This window comes from Salvelinus alpinus, chromosome 27 (genome assembly GCF_045679555.1).
Source record: "Salvelinus alpinus chromosome 27, SLU_Salpinus.1, whole genome shotgun sequence".
NCBI classification, from domain to species: Eukaryota; Metazoa; Chordata; class Actinopteri; order Salmoniformes; family Salmonidae; genus Salvelinus; species Salvelinus alpinus.
The window spans coordinates 20,318,427-20,336,545 of NC_092112.1; positions in this window are offsets into that span (position 1 = coordinate 20,318,427).

An 18,119-nucleotide genomic window follows, 5' to 3' on the forward strand; every position below is an offset into this window, starting at 1 on the left:
GAATGTTGGTTCCTCTCTGTCAAATACATTTTTGAAAACTGATGGAAATCCCTTGGATTACATTAAGGGACATTTGGTGTATAAGAGAATGTTGAAACATGTAAATCAACACTGTGTTCTATACGAGCACCAATATGGTTTTCGTAGAAACTACTCTACAGATATTGCTTTTTTGCAGAGTTGCAAAGAAAAAGCCATATCTCAGACTGGCCAATGAAAATAAAAGATTAAGATGGGCAAAAGAACACAGACATTGGACAGAGGAACTCTGCTAAGAAGGCCAGCATCCCGGAGTCGCCTTTTCACTGTTGACGTTGAGACTGGTGTTTTGCGGGTACTATTTAATGAAGCTGCCAGTTGAGGACTTGTGAGGCGTCTGTTTCTCAAACTAGACACTCTAATGTACTTCTCCTCTTGTTCAGTTGTGCACCGGGGCCTCCCACTCCTCTTTCTATTCTGGTTAGAGACAGTTTGCTCTGTTCTGTGAAGGGAGTAGTACACAGCGTTGTACGATATCTTTAGTTTCTTGGCAATTTCTCGCATGGAATAGCCTTAATTTCTCAGAACAAGAATAGACTGATGAGTTTCAGAAGAAAGTTATTTGTTTCTGGCCATTTTGAGCCTGTAATCGAACCCAAAAATGCTGATGCTCCAGATACTCAACTAGTCTAAAAAAGGCCAGTTTTATTGCTTCTTTAACCGGAACAACAGTTTTCAGCTGTGCTAATATAATTGCAAAAGGGTTTTCTAATGATCAATTAGTCTTTTAAAATGCTAAACCTGGATTAGCTAACACGACGTGCCATTGGAACACAGGAGTGATGGTTGCTGATAATGGGCCTCTGGACGCCTATGTAGATATTCCATTAAAAATTTGCCGTTTCCAGCTACAATAGTCATTTACAACATTACCAATGTCTACACTGTATTTCTGATCAATTTTATGTTATTTTAATGGACAAAATATGTTATTTTCTTTCAAAAACAAGGACATTTCTAAGTGATCCCAAACTTTTGAACGGTAGTGTACAGTACCAGTCAAAAGTTTGGGGACACCTACTCATTCCAGGGTTTTTCTTAATTTTTACTATTTTCTACATTGTAGAATAATAGTAAAGACATCAAAACTATGAAATAACACATATGGAATCATGTAGTCACCAAAAAAGTGTTAAAGAAATCAAAATATATTTTATATTTGAGATTCTTCAAAGTAGCCACCCTTTACCTTGATGACAGCTTTGCACACGCTTGGCGTTCTCTCAAGCAGCTTCATGAGGTAATCACCTGGAATGCATTTCAATTAACAGGTGTGTCTTGTTAAAAGTTAATTTGTGAAATGTCTTTCCATCTTAATGTGTTTGAGCCAATCAGTTGTGTTGTGACAAGGTAGAGGTGGTATACAGAAGATAGCCCTATTTGGTAAAAGACAAAGTCCATATTATGGCATGAACAGCTCAATAAGCAAAGAGAAACGACAGTCCATCATTACTTCAAGACATGAAGGTCAGTCAATCCAGAAGATTTCAAGTGCAGCCATAAATACCATCAAGCGCTATGAGGAAACTGGCTCTCATGAGGACCGCCACAGGAAAGGAAGACACAGAGTTACCTCTGCTGCAGAGGATAAGTTCATTAGAGTCAACTGCGCCTCAGATTGCAGCCCAAATAAATGCTTCACAGAGTTCAAGTAACAGACACATCTCAACATCAACTGTTCAGAGGAGACTGCGTGAATCAGGCCTTCATGGTAGAATTATTGCAAAGAAACCACTGCTAAAGGACAACAATAATAAGAAGAGACTTGCATGGGCCAAGAAACACGAGCAATGGACATTAGACCGGTGGAAATCTGTCCTTTGGTCTGATGAGTCCAAATTTGAGATTTTTGGTTTCAACCACTGTGTCTTTGTGAGACGCAGAGTAGGTGAGAGGATAATCCCGCATGTGTGGTTCCCACGGTGAAGCATGGAGGAGGTGTGATGGTGTGGGGGTGCTTTTCTGGTGACACTGTCTGTGATTTATTTAGAATTCAAGGCACACTTAACCAGCATGGCTACCACAGCATTCTGCAGCGATACACCATCCGCCATGATTTGCGCTTCGTGGGACTATCATTTGTTTTTCAGGACGATGACCCAACACACCTCCAGGCTGTCTAAGGGCTATTTGACAATGCAATTATCACAACACATAGGTTGTAATATGGAGGGGGCTTGGCTTCCCCAGTGATTTTACCCACGCACCGCTACTGGTTGGAGGTAGAATTCCCTATCCCTCAGAAGACCACAGAAGACACAGACAACATTTCATCTCCCATGTTTATCTATGACAAAAGGCATTGATGCAATGAAACCCCTGTAGGTGTGTCAGCCAGGAAAACACCCCATTCTGCAAATATCACAGGATGATTGAGTTTAATTGTGAACTCTTCCGAATGTGGCACTTTGAATCGCCTCAGGACATTAGATTCATTGGTACTTTGACTTTACTCATTACATGCACCCAATCAGTCAGTCTATGTCAAAGGTGTGTTTTTTAAAAAGCAAGATGTATTAGCACAAAACAAATCACAAAACAAATCACATTAAACAAGGAAAGAGGTGTCTTGCATCTCCTGTTGTGCTGTTTAATTATGGTATTACACAGGCTTTAAGAAGGGCAAGTCTGGGCATATGCATGGTGAGGTAAGGCTGAACAGTGAATAGACAGGGGAGACGGAGCTGTATGTGTCAGTGGAACTAGAAGGAAGCATTATCTGAGCTTTTTACCACTTTGTGTTGGCTACGCCCTCCAGTATTAGGAAAGCTTTGATGAAAACTTTGGAGAGGGTTTATTGGTCTGCAAAATGTTCTATTGCTGATAGTTAGAACAATGATGTGATTCTCTCCCTAGCAGAGTTAGTTACCTATGGGCCAGATTCTGGAAGTCTGGAATGTTCTTCTGAGCTGTAATCCCATCCCTATATGCCAGAGGCAGAATGATACAACACATAGCAATTTTTCTGTCCTTGCTAAATCTTATTTCGTACTCCCCAGAAAAATGTGTGACACTCACAGACGTCAACATAATCCAGAGAAAGCTATAGGGCTTTGTATCTGAAGCTAATACATTTTTTATGTTGCGCTGTTAATGAGTCACTGAGAACAAAAGTAGCACTGTACTGTCAATTGATCACCATCCTCTCCTTTCATTTACGTATGACCATTGTCAGTCAGCAGCCTCACCCACCTCATTAGACAAACACAGTTCAGTGACACGTTAATGTGTCAGAGACGTGTCATGGGTTCAACGACCACAGCCAAAGCTTTATCTCCGAGGATTTCTGATATACTGCACCAGCTCTGGAAGGAGAGGGATATAGCGAGGACGAGTGAAAAAGAGAGGGAAAGAGAGTCACAGGGACAGAGAAAGAAAAAAGAGACCAGGTGTGGTTAAGGGTAACAGCTACAGCCATCTGAGTGTGTGTAGAGGGGGGGGTCAACAGAAGGGCGAGGAGGGAGGAGATGTGAAGTACTATGGCTAGAAGTAAGAGTAGCCATTACCCACTCTCTGGATTCCAGCTGGAACATCGACACTGCTTTGTCAGGACTCTCCCTCTGTGTGTGTGAGTGTGTGTGTGTGGGGGGAGAGGTAGCTGGGGAGTGGCTGTGCCCCTGACAGATGCCAGTAACCTCCACCCCCACACCCCTTCTAACACACACCCATCCTGCTTCTCTTCCCGCCAGCAAAGTGGATCACCCAGGCCGCCGTGTAAGGCCTGAGCTGCCGAGCGGCATTACGTAACAGCCACTCTTTCAGAAAAGAGAAAGAGAGAGAAAAAAAAGCCTTTGGGCGTTGTCTGGTCTCCTGAAACCTGCCTGGAAACAGGGCTCACTAACTCAGCCTGAGCAGTGAGTACCAACCCCCACTCCACCTACCCTCCTCAACCCCACACTCCCTGTCTGCTACTGCTGTGCCCTGTAGTGCAGTCAGCATGGTATTGGAACACACAGCCTTACATATGTCCTCCTGACTGTCCCAAAATCACCCTATTTAGAGGGTACATTGATTGTGGTGAGCTGTGATTACACAGGCATGGTTTTATCCATGTACTCCCTCCTCCTTTGTCCTCAACAATGCCTCTAAAAAATAGGTAAGTCAAACTTTGCACCAAGCTCGAGAGAAATGTCTAAAACCATTATATTTTATTGCAGTTTCATCACTCACATTTGCATGCACAATGTCCCTCGAAAGATCTGTGGTATTGCTCTGCTCGTCAGTACTGGAACTAATTCCCCAACACAATTAGTGAGTTTTCTCCTTTTTTTCTCTACCATGAAATTGAGAAAGAAAACGTTTTTAACAAAGCTTAAGGGACTTTAATGTCATTTTCAGATCAGTGAATTTCCCACTCTTGATGAGTTAACCTTGAAATGCTGAGTCATCATGATGCTCCAGGGGTGGCTAGCTTTACATGGTTCTTTCTGTCCCCACAGGTAGGCAGACATCACTCAGCCATGTCTAAGGCTTAGTCATACCTCCCAGACCAGATCACCTTCCCACCAGGCAGGTTGTGGCCTGAGTGACATGAAGGATGAAGCTGCCCCTAAGGACTTGATTTGAGATCTGAGAGACTTTAACCTTCTAAAGGACAAGACACACCATAACAAACGTTGGCTGTGCGCAATATCTCACCTGCTGGCCGTGTACTGAGGTGATTCAACATGTAGAATCGTTGGGAAATTAACAGAAAATGACAGCCGATGTTCTGTGGTCAGAGGCGATAGAACGGCCAACCGCTGCCCACAGATGACATTCGTTATGGTGAGTTTTAGCCATAATAGTTATGGTTAGCACCACAAGATGGAGTCTTGTCCATCAGCATTGGTAGAGATCAAGTTGAGTGGGGTGGGCTTTTTACACAATGTTCCTTCAGTCAGATACTATACATAGCTTAGATTTACATATGAAGAGTTTCATTCCAAAACGACAAACAACCATTTTCAGAAATGTTGATAAATTAGTTTTTATTGTTTAAAGAACTTGTTAAATAGATTAGTGTGTTTCTTCACCGTCTAATCATGACATGGGGTAGTTCGATGACAGACATGTATTTGTTTGAAATGTATCACTTGATGGTTTCATTTCAGAGAGACAATAATCAGGTTTTGTAGCAAAACGCTACATATCCGCTTCACTCTCATAAAAATAAGTAGTATTGTTAGGTTTTACACAGTAAAATGTAATAAATAACTACATTTTTTTAATAATGTACTGTACAAATGATACATTTGTGCCATCAATATTTAATGATCAATACAGTAATATATTTGACATTTTAGTCATTTAGCAGATGCTCTTATCCAGAGCGACTTACAGTTAATGTATTCATCTTAAGATAGCTGTTGAGACAACCACATATCCAACTAGCTCTCGCAGTCTCACGTCAGAATTTGACGTTCATCCATCTTTCTCAAACGTCAAATTTTGAAGTTGTTGCAAACTTCACATTTCAAAGTATTTAAGGTTAAGTTTAGGAATTAATTTAGAAATATTCATGTTAGGCATTAACTCAGAATGGTTAAGGTAAGGGTTAAGGTTTGGGATAGGCTTAAAATAAAAATCTCACTAACAACTTTCTATCGCTGGATTTGAACATGCAACATTTGGAATCAGAGGCAGATGCTTACACCCATCCGCCACAACGCCCTAGCAAATCTGAAACCTGGTTAAAAGTAACAGTGCTCAATTTTGCCCCTAGCGGCCGGTTTCCACTTCATCTTCCAACTTACTCACACATGGATGGACGTCGAATACTGACTTGTATCATGGGTGACCTGGCTGACATATCACAGTCAAATGTACAGAATACGAACATTCCATTCCAGCTAAACAATGAATATCCAAGGATCGTACAAAACATTATGAACATTATGAACAGGGCCCATGGGGCTTTGGTCAAAAGTAGTGGACTATATAGGGAATAGGGTGAGATTATGGGGTGCACTATATACACTGAGTGTACAAAACATTGAGAACACCTGCTCTTTCCATGAAATAGACTGACCAGGTGAACGCAATGATTGATGTCACTTAAATCCACTTCAATCAGTGTCGATGAAGGGGAGGAGACAGGTTAAAGACAGATTTTTAAGCCTTGAGACATGGATTGTGTATGTGTGCCATTCAGAGGGTGAATGGGCAAGACAGAAGATTTAAGTGCCTTTGAATGGGGTATGGTAGTAGGGTGCCAGGCGCACCGATTTGTGTCAAGAACTGCAACACTGCTGGGCTTTTCACGCTCATAAGTTTCCCTTGTGTATCAAGAATGGTCCACCACCCAAAGGACATCCAGCCAACTTGACACAACTGTGTGAAGCAATGGAGTCAACATGGGCCAGCATCCCTGTGGAATGCTTTCGACACCTTGTAGAGTTCATGACCCGACGAATTGAGGCTGTTCTGAGAGAAACATTAAAATATTATTAGCAAGGTGTTCTTAATATTTGTACACTCAGTGTGTAGCGTTTTGCAACAAAACACATTTTAATACACATCTAAATTCTATGAATAAAAAATCTGAGAACAGCAATGTTTTACACACACATGGAGGTACTCATGAGCAATAATTTCTGATGAAAAAACACATGTGAAAATTGGTGGATATAGTGTTTTGGAACAAAACTCTCCATACATACAGTACCAGTCAAAAGTTTGGACACAGCGACTCATTCAACGGTTTTTCTTTATTTGTACTATTTTCTACATTGTAGAATAGTACTGAAGATATCAAAACTATGAAATAACACATATGGAATAATGTACTAACCAAAAAACTGTTAAACAAATCTAAATATATTTTATATTTTAAATTCTTCAAAGTTGTCACTTTGCCTTGATGACAGCTTTGCGCACTCTTGGCATTTTCTCAACAAGCTTCACGTGGAATGCTTTTCCAACAGTCTTGAAGGAGTTCCCACATACACTGAGCACTTGTTGGCAGCTTTTCCTTCACTTAGCAGTCCAGCTCATCCCAAACCATCTCAATTAGGTTGAGGTCGGGTGATTGTGGAGGCCAGGTCATCTGATGCAGCACTCCATCACTCTCCTTCTTGGTCAAACAGCCCTTACACAGCCTGGAGGTGTGTTGGGTCATTGTCCTGTTGAAAAAAAAATTATAGTCCCACTAAGCGCAAACCAGATGGGATGGCTTATCTCTGCAGAATGCTGTGGTAGCCATGCTGGTTAATTGTGCCTTGAATTCTAAATAAATCACAGACAGTGTCACCAGCAAAGCACACCCCCACCGTCACACCTCCTCCTCCATTCTTTACGGTGGGATGATCATCTGTTAACCTACTCTGCGCCTCACAAAGACACGGTGGTTGAAACCAAAACTCTCAAATTTGGACTCATCAGACCAAAGGACAGATTTCCACCGGTCTAATGTCCATTGCTCGTGTTTCTTGGCCCAAGCAAGTCTCTTCTTCTTGTTGGTGTCCTTTAGTAGTGGTTTCTTTGCAGAAATTCGACCATGAAGTCCTGATTCACATAGTTTCCTCTGAACAGTTGATGTTGAGATGTGTCTGTTACTTGAACTCTGTGAAGCAGTTATTTGGACAGCAATTTCTGAGGCTGGTAACTCTAAATCAAATCAAATCAAATCAAATCCAATTTTATTAGTCACATACACATGGTTAGCAGATGTTAATGCGAGTGTAGCGAAATGCTTGTGCTTCTAGTTCCGACAATGCAGTAATAACCAACAAGTAATCTAACCTAACAATTCCACAACTACTACCTTATACACACACAAGTGTAAAGGGATAAAGAATATGTACATAAAGATATATGAATGAGTGGTGGTACAGAACGGCATAGGCAAGATGCAGTAGATGGTATAGAGTACGGTATATACATATGAGATGAGTACTGTAGGGTATGTAAACATAAAGTGGCATAGTTTAAAGTGGCTAGTGGTACATGTATTACATAAAGATGGCAAGATGCAGTAGATGATATAGAGTACAGTATATACATATGAGATGGGTAATGTAGGGTATGTAAACATTATATTAAGTGGCATTGTTTAAAGTGGCTAGTGGTACATTTTTACATAGTTTCCATCAATTCCCATTTTTAAAGTGGCTGGAGTTGAGTCAGTATGTTGGCAGCGGCCGCTAAATGTTAGTGGTGGCTGTTTAACAGTCTGATGGCCTTGAGATAGAAGCTGTTTTTCAGTCTCTCGGTCCCTGCTTTGATGCACCTGTACTGACCTCGCCTTCTGGATGATAGCGGGGTGAACAGGCAGTGGCTTGGGTGGTTGTTGTCCTTGATGATCTTTATGGCCTTCCTGTGACATCGGGTGGTGTAGGTGTCCTGGAGGGCAGGTAGTTTGCCCCCGGTGATGCGTTCTGCAGACCTCACTACCCTCTGGAGAGCCTTACGGTTGTGGGCGGAGCAGTTGCCGTACCAGGCGGTGATACAGCCCGACAGGATGCTCTCGATTGTGCATCTGTAGAAGTTTGTGAGTGCTTTTGGTGACAAGCCGAATTTCTTCAGCCTCCTGAGGTTGAAGAGGCGCTGCTGCGCCTTCTTCACGACGCTGTCTGTGTGGGTGGACCAATTCAGTTTGTCCGTGATGTGTACACCGAGGAACTTAAAACTTTCCACCTTCTCCACTACTGACCCGTCGATGTGGATAGGGGGGTGCTCCCTCTGCTGTTTCCTGAAGTCCACAATCATCTCCTTTGTTTTGTTGACGTTGAGTGTGAGGTTATTTTCCTGACACCACACTCCGAGGGCCCTCACCTCCTCCCTGTAGGCCGTCTCGTCGTTGTTGGTAATCAAGCCTACCACTGTAGTGTCATCCGCAAACTTGATGATTGAGTTGGAGGCGTGCATGGCCACGCAGTCGTGGGTGAACAGGGAGTACAGGAGAGGGCTCAGAACGCACCCTTGTGGGGCCCCAGTGTTGAGGATCAGCGGGGTGGAGATGTTGTTACCTACCCTCACCACCTGGGGGCGGCCCGTCAGGAAGTCCAGGACCCAGTTGCACAGGGCGGGGTCGAGACCCAGGGTCTCGAGCTTGATGACGAGTTTGGAGGGTACTATGGTGTTAAATGCTGAGCTGTAATCGATGAACAGCATTCTCACATGGGTATTCCTCTTGTCCAGATGGGTTAGGGCAGTGTGCAGTGTGGTTGCGATTGCGTCGTCTGTGGACCTATTGGGTCGGTAAGCAAATTGGAGTGGGTCTAGGGTGTCCGGTAGGGTGGAGGTGATATGGTCCTTGACTAGTCTCTCAAAGCACTTCATGATGACGGAAGTGAGTGCTACGGGGCGGTAGTCGTTTAGCTCAGTTACCTTAGCTTTCTTGGGAACAGGAACAATGGTGGCCCTCTTGAAGCATGTGGGAACAGCAGACTGGGATAAGGATTGATTGAATATGTCCGTAAACACACCAGCCAGCTGGTCTGCGCATGCTCTGAGGACGCGGCTGGGAATGCCATCTGGGCCTGCAGCCTTGCGAGGGTTAACACGTTTAAATGTTTTACTCACCTCGGCTGCAGTGAAGGAGAGCCCGCAGGTTTTGGTAGGGGGCCGTGTCAGTGGCACTGTATTGTCCTCAAAGCGGGCAAAAAAGTTGTTTAGCCTGTCTGGGAGCAAGACATCCTGGTCCGCGACGGGGCTGGTTTTCTTTTTGTAATCCGTGATTGACTGTAGACCCCGCCACATACCTCTTGTGTCTGAGCTGTTGAATTGCGACTCGATTTTGTCTCTGTACTGGGACTTAGCCTGTTTGATTGCCTTGCGGAGAGAATAGCTACACTGTTTGTATTCGGTCATGCTTCCGGTCATCTTGCCCTGGTTAAAAGCAGTGGTTCGCGCTTTCAGTTTCACGCGAATGCTGCCGTCAATCCACGGTTTCTGGTTTGGGAATGTTTTAATCGTTGCTGTGGGTACGACATCGTCAATGCACTTCCTAATGAACTCGCTCACCGAATCAGCATATTCGTCAATATTGTTGTTGGACGCAATGCGGAACATATTCCAATCCGCGTGATCGAAGCAGTCTTGAAGCGTGGAATCAGATTGGTCGGACCAGCGTTGAACAGACCTGAGCGCGGGAGCTTGTTGTTTTAGTTTCTGTTTGTAGGCTGGAATCAACAAAATGGAGTCGTGGTCAGCTTTTCCGAAAGGGGGGCGGGGGAGGGCCTTATATGCGTCGCGGAAATTAGTATAACAATGATCTAGGGTTTTTCCAGCCCTGGTAGCACAATCGATATGCTGATAGAATTTAGGGAGTTTTGTTTTTAGATTAGCCTTGTTAAAATCCCCAGCTACGATGAATGCAGCCTCAGGGTGTGTGGTTTCCAGTTTACAAAGAGTCAGATAAAGTTCGTTCAGGGCCATCGATGTGTCTGCTTGGGGGGGAATATATACGGCTGTGATTATAATTGAAGAGAATTCTCTTGGTAGATAATGCGGTCGACATTTGATTGTGAGGAGTTCTAGATCAGGTGAACAGAATGACTTGAGTTCCTGTATGTTGTTATGATGATCACACCACGTCTCGTTAATCATAAGGCATACCCCCCCGCCCCTCTTCTTACCAGAAAGATGTTTGTTTCTGTCGGCGCGATGCATGAAGAAACCAGCTGGCTGCACCGACTCCGTTAGCGTCTCTTGAGTTAGCCATGTTTCCGTGAAGCAGAGCACGTTGCAATCCCTGATGTCTCTCTGGAATGCTACCCGTGCTCGGATTTCATCAACCTTATTGTCAAGAGACTGGACATTGGCGAGTAGTATGCTAGGGAGTGGAGCGCGATGTGCCCGTCTCCGAAGCCTGACCAGGAGACCGCCTCGTTTGCCCCTTTTACGGCGTCGCACAGGGTCGCCGGCTGGGATCAGATCCATTGTATTGGGTGGAAGGCAAAACACTGGATCCGTTTCGGGAAAGTCATATTCCTGGTAGGAACGATGATGAGTTGACGTTAATCGTATATTCAGTAGTTCCTCCCGACTGTATGTAATGAAACCTAAGATTACCTGGGGTACCGATGTAAGAAATAACACATAAAAAAACAAAATACTGCATATTTTCCAAGGAACGCGAAGCGAGGCGGCCATCTCGTGTCGGCGCCGGATGTAGGCGCTAATGAACTTATCCTCTGCAACAGAGGTAACTCTGGGTCTTCCTTTCCTGTGTTGGTCCTCATGAGAGCCAGTTTCATCAGAGCGCTTGATGGTTTTTGCAACTGCACATGAACTTTCAAAGTTCTTGACATTTTCCGGATTGACTGACCTTCATGTCTTAAAGTAATGATGGACTTCTCTTTGCTTATTTGAGCTGTTCTTGACATAATATTGACTTGGTCTTTTACCAAATAGGGATATCTTCTGTATACCAATCCTACCTTGTGGCTACTTTGAAGAATCTCAGATATAAAATATATTTTGATTTGTTTAACACTTTTTTGGTAATTTCATGATTACATATGTGTTATTTCATAGTTGTGATGTCTTCACTATTATTATACAATGTAGAAAATAGTAAAAATAAAGAAAAACCCAAACTTTTGACTGGCATTGCATGTAGGATCTTAATTTGAGACAGTTTGCTACAGCTGTCACGGCCGTTGGAAAAAGAGGACCAAGGTGAACGCGTGGTGAACGTACATTTTCTCTTTATTGATAAAAATGACACCGAACAAAACAACAAAAACTACAAACACTACAAAAACTAACCGTGAAGCTACATGCTATGTGCCCTAAACAAAAGTCAACTTCCTAAGTATGATTCCCAATCTGAGACAACGATAGACAGCTGTCCCTGATTGAGAACCATACCCGGCCAAAACATAGAAATAGAAAATCATAGAAACACAAAACATAGAATGCCCACCCCAACTCACGCCCTGACCAAACCAAAATAGAGACATAAAAAGGATCTCTAAGGTCAGGGCATGACAACAGCAGGAAAATAATCTTGCAGCAACAGGAAATGTGGATTATTATTTTGTGAATTATTATGTGGATTAGAACTAATGCATTTTTTTTGTAGGAGTTGATATATTTTTCTTTAGGTCAAATTAGGTCTGACATTTTAAAATGCAAATTACAAACTTTAGAAACCTTTATAAACCTTGAATACATTACAAGTTTGCATTTCCTGCTGCACAGGAAAATTCTCAGCAACAAAAGAGTGATATGAAAAAGGCATCTATTCCATCTCAATTTATTGTTGTAAATAAGACCTATAGTGATCCTGATGTTATTTCATGTGAATTTAATAACTTTTTTTGTGAATGTGGGTTCCTGTCTGTCCAAGAAAATTGAGAAAACTGATGGAAACCCGATGGGTTAAATTAAGGGATGTTTCCCTTCTCTGCTTCAGTTTGATCCTTCTGATGTAATGGAGGTGATGATATAATGGAGGTGATGATGTAATGGAAGTGATGGAGGTAATTGGTCACTTTAAGATATCAGTAGCTGTGTATTCATTGACTCTGTACTGGTACCCCCTGTATATAGCCCCGCTATTGTTATTTACTGCTGCTCTTTAATTATTTGTTATTCTTATCTCTTATTTTCTTAAAACTTCATTGTTGGTTAAGGTCTTGTGAGTAAGCATTTCACTGTAAGGTGAAATGTTGTATTCGGGCGCATGTGTCAGAGCTGCTAGGAGAACTGGGTGGATGAAGTCAAGCGCAGAGAGCAGGTTTCAAGAAACGTGGATTTAATTTTCCAATACACAGGGAAAACGATCATGCCCTAAAACACACGGGCGCATGAAAAGATGAGTCCAAAAACATCGGACTAAACTGCCCTTAAATAGCCTACCCACCAAACTAAACTCAAAACAGGTGCACCCAATCAGCCCAAACTAACAGAAACAAAAAGAAAATAATCGATGGCAGCTAGTAGGCCGGTGACGACGACCGCCGAGCGCCGCCCGAACAGGAAGAGGCACCATCCTCGGCGGGATTCGTGACAGTACCCCCCCTCTGACGCGCGGCTCCCGCAGCGCGCCGACCCCGGCCTCGAGGACGACCCGGAGGGCGAGGCGCAGGACAATCCGGGTGGCGACGGTGGAAATCAGCCAAGAGGGAAGGATCTAAAATGTCTCTCCCCGGTACCCAGCACCTCTCCTCCGGACCGTACCCCTCCCAGTCAACGAGGTACTGCAGGCCCCTCACCCGGCGTCTCGAGTCCAGAATAGCTCGTACAGCGTACGCCGGGGACCCCTCGATATCCAGAGGGGGCGGAGGGACCTCCGGTACCTCACCTTCCTGAAGGGGACCAGCTACCACCGGCCTGAGGAGAGACACATGAAACGAGGGGTTAATACGATGGTAAGAAGGGAGTTGTAATCTATAACACACCTCGTTTATCCTCCTCAGGACTTTAAATGGCCCCACACACTGCGGCCCCAGCTTCCGGCAGGGCAGGCGGAGGGGCAGGTTTCGGGTCGAGAGCCAGACCCTGTCCCCTGGTGCGAACACAGGGGCCTCACTGCGGTGGCGGTCAGCGCTCCTCTTCTGCCGCTCACTGGCCTGCCTGAGAGAGGCCTGGACTGCCCGCCAGGTCTCTTTAGAGCGCTGTACCCACTCCTCCACCGCAGGAGCTTCGGTCTGGCTCTGATGCCACGGAGCCAGGACCGGCTGGTACCCCAATACGCATTAAAATGGCGACATGTTAGTTGAGGAGTGGCGGAGTGAGTTCTGGGCCAACTCTGCCCACGGGACGTACCTTGCCCATTCTCCTGGCCGGTCCTGGCAATACGACCTCAGAAACCTACCCACCTCCTGGTTCACTCTTTCCACCTGCCCATTACTTTCGGGGTGATACCCAGAGGTAAGGCTGACCGAGACCCCCAGACGCTCCATAAACGCACTCCATACCCGGGACGTGAACTGGGGACCTCGATCAGATACGATGTCCTCCGGCACCCCGTAGTGCCGAAAGACGTGGGTAAATAGAGCCTCCGCAGTCTGTAGGGCCGTAGGGAGACCAGGCAATGGAAGGAGACGACAGGACTTAGAAAAACGATCCACAACGACCAAAACGGTAGTGTTCCCCTGAGACGGGGGAAGATCAGTCAGGAAATCTACCGATAAATGAGACCATGGCCGTTGTGGAACCGGGAGGGGTTGTAACTTCCCTCTAGGCAGGTGCCTAGGAGCCTTACTCTGTGCGCATACCAAGCAGGAAGAGACATAGAGTCTCACGTCCTTAGCCAAGGTGGGCCACCAGTATTTCCCCCTAAGACCCCGCACTGTCCTCTTAATCCCTGGATGACCCGAAGAAGGTAGTGTATGAGCCCACCGAATCAATCGATCACGAACACCAAACGGTACGTACCTCAGGCCAGTAGGACACTGAGACGGCACAGGTTCTACCCTCAACGCCCGCTCGATGTCCGCGTCCAACTCCCATACTACCGGGGCCACCAGACACGAGGCTGGAAGAATGGGAGTCGGATCGATGGGCCGGTCATCCGTGTCATAGAGACGAGACAGCGCGTCGGCCTTAGTGTTGAGGGAACCTGGTCGGTAAGAGATCGTAAATCTAAAACGAGTAAAGAACATGGCCCACCTAGCTTGACGCGGATTCAGTCTCTTCGCCTCTCGGATATACTCCAGATTGCGGTGGTCAGTCCAGATGAGAAAAGGGTATTTAGCCCCCTCAAGCCAGTGTCTCCACACCTTCAGGGCTTTTACCATAGCTAGTAACTCCCGGTCCCCCACATCATAGTTCCGCTCCGCCGGCTCCAGTTTCTTAGAAAAGAAAGCACAGGGACGGAGCTTCGGTGGTGTGCCCGAGCGCTGTGATAGCACGGCTCCAACACCAGCCTCGGACGCATCCACCTCCACTATGAACGCTAACGAAGGGTCCGGATGCGCCAACACTGGAGCCTCAGTAAACCTTGCCTTCAACTGGTTGAAGGCTCCATCTGCCTCGGCCGACCACCGTAGACGCACCGGGCCCCCCTTCAGCAGTGAGGTAATGGGTGCCGCCACTTGGCCAAAACCCCGGATAAACCTCCGGTAGTAATTGGCAAACCCTAAAAACCGCTGCACCTCCTTTACCGTGGTTGGAGTCGGCCAATTACGCACGGCGTTAACGCGGTCACACTCCATCATCACCCCCGAGGTGGAAATGCGATAACCCAGGAAGGAAACGGCTGGTTTGGAGAACACACATTTCTCAGCCTTGACGTACAGGTCATGCTCCAGCAGTCGCCTAAGCACCCTGCGCACCAGGGAGACATGCGCGGCGCGTGTGGCAGAATAGATCAAGATGTCATCAATATATACTACCACACCCTGCCCCTGCAAGTCCCTGAGAATCTCATCTACAAAGGATTGGAAGACGGCTGGAGCATTCTTCAACCCATACGGCATGACGAGGTACTCATAGTGGCCTGATGTGGTACTAAACGCTGTTTTCCACTCGTCTCCTCCCCGAATACGCACCAGATTATACGCGCTCCTGAGGTCCAGTTTTGTGAAAAAACGTGCTCCGTGGAATGATTCCATCGCCGTAGCGTTGAGAGGTAGTGGATAACTAAATCCCACTGTGATTGAATTTAGACCTCGATAATCAATGCACGGACGCAGACCTCCCTCCTTTTTTCTCACAAAAAAGAAACTCGAGGAGACGGGTGACATGGAGGGCCGAATGAACCCTTGTCCCAGAGCTTCCGTGACATATGTCTCCATAGCCAACGTCTCCTCCTGTGACAATGGGTACACGTGACTCCTGGGAAGTGCAGCGTTCTCCTGGAGGTTTATCACGCAATCCCACCGTCGATGAGGTGGTAATTTAGTCGCTTCCTTCTTACTAAAAGCGATAGCCAAATCGGCATATTCTGGGGGAATGCGCACAGTGGAAACCTGGTCTGGACTCTCCACCGATGTGGCACCGATGGAAACTCCCACACACCTACCTGAACACTCATCTGACCACCCCTGAAGAGCTCCCTGGCGCCAGGAAATGAGGGGATTGTGAATGGCTAGCCAGGGAACCCCCAAAACCACTGGAAACCCAGGTGAATCGATAAGGTAAAAGCTGATCTGCTCCCTATGATCCCCCTGGGTTACCATGTCCAGCGGAATCGTGGCCTCCCTGACCAACCCTGATCCTAACGGTCGGCTATCTAGGGAGTGCACGGGAAAAGGTGGGTCTATCTGCACCAGCGGAATACCCAACTTACGGGCGAGTCCGCGATCCATAAAACTCCCAGCTGCGCCTGAATCGACTAGCGCCTTATGCTGAAGAGAGGGGAAAAACACAGGGAAAAAAATAACCAAAAACATGTGACCAACAGGGAGCTCTGGGTGAGTCTTGTGCCTACTCACCTGGGGTGGCCGAGGAGTATTCCGCCTGCCATCTCGACTCCCAGATGGACTCCTCCAGCACCGGTCCGAAGTGTGTCCTCTCCGGCCACAGTAGGTGCAAGAGGAGCCACCTCCTCTGGTCCCCCTAGATGCAGCTCCTCCCAACTCCATCGGAGTTGGAGCGGGAGGGCTGGGAGGTGGAATGGACAGGACCCCCTCTGAACGCCCGCGGGCAGCTAGCAAGTTATCTAGTCGGATCGACATGTCTATCAGTTCATCGAGGGAGAGTGTGGTGTCCCGACAAGCTAGCTCCCGACGGACGTCCTCCCGGAGGCTGCAACGGTAATGGTCTATTAAGGCCCTGTCATTCCACCCCGCACCAGCAGCCAAGGTCCGGAACTCTAAAGCGAACTCCTGGGCGCTCCTCGTCTCCTGTCTGAGGTGGAACAGACGCTCACCCGCCGCTCGGCCCTCTGGTGGGTGGTCGAACACAGCCCGAAACCGGCGGGTGAACTCCGCGTAATGGTCCCGAGCCGAGTCTGGGCTGTTCCAGACTGCGTTGGCCCAGTCCAGGGCCCTCCCCGACAAACAGGAGACAAGGAGGCTTACACTCTCCTCACCCGAGGGAGTCGGACGCACGGTAGCCAGATAAAGCTCAAGCTGGAGCAGAAATCCCTGGCAACCAGCCGCTGCTCCATCGTACACCCTCGGGGGGGTGAGACGCAAAGTGCTGGTCCCAGCCGATGACCCTGTAGGAGTGGGTTGTGTCGTCTGCAGGGGAGCTGAAGGGGCCGTCGGGAGACCACTCCTCTCCCATCGTTCCATCCTCTCCATCATCTGGTCCATCGCTGACCCGATACGATGAAGGACAGCGGTATGATGATGGACACGCTCCTCCATAGTTGGGAGAGGGGTGGTCGCTGCTCCTGCTGACTCCATATGGTGGTGCGGGCTTCTGTCAGAGCTGCTAGGAGAACTGGGTGGATGAAGTCAAGCGCAGAGAGCAGGTTTCAAGAAACGTGGATTTAATTTTCCAATACACAGGGAAAACGATCATGCCCTAAAACACACGGGCGCATGAAAAGATGAGTCCAAAAACATCGGACTAAACTGTTCCGAGAAAATAACAAAATCCACATACAAATCCAACACCAACATAACAGAATACAAGCCCGCACAACAGCCAGCGGGCTACCTGCCCTTAAATAGCCTACCCACCAAACTAAACTCAAAACAGGTGCACCCAATCAGCCCAAACTAACAGAAACAAAAAGAAAAGAATCGATGGCAGCTAGTAGGCCGGTGACGACGACCGCCGAGCGCCGCCCGAACAGGAAGAGGCACCATCCTCGGCGGGATTCGTGACAGCATGTGACAAATAAATGTGATTTGATTTGATTTGAGCTGAACATTTAACATTTAAATCAACACTGTATTCTATATGAATACCAACATAGTTTTTGTAAAAACTAATCCACAGATATGACTCTTTTGCAACTTGTGCCCTGAACAACAATGAATACGCCCCTGCCATATTTTTAAATGTATCCACTGCACTTGATATGGTTGATCATGAAATATTACTTTCTAAACTGCATTATTACGGTTTCATGGTTATACATATAATTGGTTATATAGTTATGTTTATGATAGAGAACAATTTGTTTATGCAAACAGCTGAGCATCTACCAGGGCCAAGATATCCTGTGGTGTGCCACAGGGTTGAAGAATTGTTATTCCTAATCTATATCAATGACCTTGCTGCTGTGTCTTAAAATCAAATCAAACTTT